The sequence below is a fragment of the Dendropsophus ebraccatus genome, unplaced genomic scaffold (assembly GCF_027789765.1).
Source record: "Dendropsophus ebraccatus isolate aDenEbr1 unplaced genomic scaffold, aDenEbr1.pat pat_scaffold_425_ctg1, whole genome shotgun sequence".
In the NCBI taxonomy this organism is placed as follows: domain Eukaryota; kingdom Metazoa; phylum Chordata; class Amphibia; order Anura; family Hylidae; genus Dendropsophus; species Dendropsophus ebraccatus.
The window spans coordinates 55,001-56,097 of record NW_027210037.1 but is presented as its reverse complement, the minus strand read 5'-3'; positions in this window follow the sequence as shown (position 1 = coordinate 56,097).

The window sequence follows — 1,097 nt, the reverse complement described above, 5'->3', positions numbered from 1 at the left end:
TAAAAGTCGGATACGAGTCAGTGTCCCTCCCGGTTCTCCCCAGCGGTCCCCGGACGCCCTCGGATGCGGGCGAGGGTGCACCAAAGTCGGATACGAGTCCGGGTCCGTCCCGGTTCTCCCCAGCGGTCCCTGGACGCCCTCGGATGCGGGCGAGGGTGCACCAAAGTCGGATACGAGTCAGTGTCCGTCCCGGTTCTCCCCAGCGGTCCCTGGACGCCCTCGGATCCGGGCGAGGGTGCACCAACGTCGGATACGAGTCCGGGTCCGTCCCGGTTCTCCCCAGCGGTCCCTGGAAGCCCTTGGATGCGGGCTAGGGTGCTCCTAAGCCCGGGGAGAGAAGAGCGCCGCTCCGGTAGGTTTCAGCGGGGCGCGGCGCTATGCGGTAGCCGGCGGAGGCTCACCACGGCCGGGCACGCCGAGCGCGCCCGCTCCGGTCCCCGCCGGCGGGACTGGGAGTGCACGGGCAGCCGTCTGGAGCCTCCACGAGCCCGGACACGAAAAAGCGCCGCTCCGGTAACATCCAGCGGGGACCGGCGGCCGGTCCGGCGGAGGCTCACGGCCGGGCATGGCGCGCGCCCGTGAGGCCGGCGGGACTGTGAGTGCACGGGCAGCCGAGCCTCCCGCCCGGACACGAAAAAGCGGCCGCTCCGGTAACATCCAGCGGGGAGCGGCGGCATGCGGTAGCCGGCGGAGGCCACCGCGGCCGGGCTGCCAAGCGCGCCCGCTCCGGTCCCCGCCGGCGGGACTTGGAGGCTCTTGGCATCCGGCGGGAGTCACCAGAAGCCCGGGGAGAGAAGAGCCCGCTCCGGTACCCGCCGCCGGCGGGCTCTCACCATCCGGCGGGCCCAGAGGCCCGGGGCCGAAGAGGCCGCCGGTCCCCGCCGAGCGCTCTTGGAGGCTCCGGGTCCGGCGAGTCACCCGGGGAGAGAAGAGCGCCGCTCCGGTACCCGCAGCCGGGGAGCGGCGCTAGGCTGTAGCCGGCGGAGGCTCACCCTGGCCGGGCGAGCCGAGCGCGCCGCTCCGGTCCCCGCCGGCGGGACTTGGAGGCTCTCGGCATCCGGCAAGAGTCACCAGAAGCCCGGGGAGAGGAGAGCGCC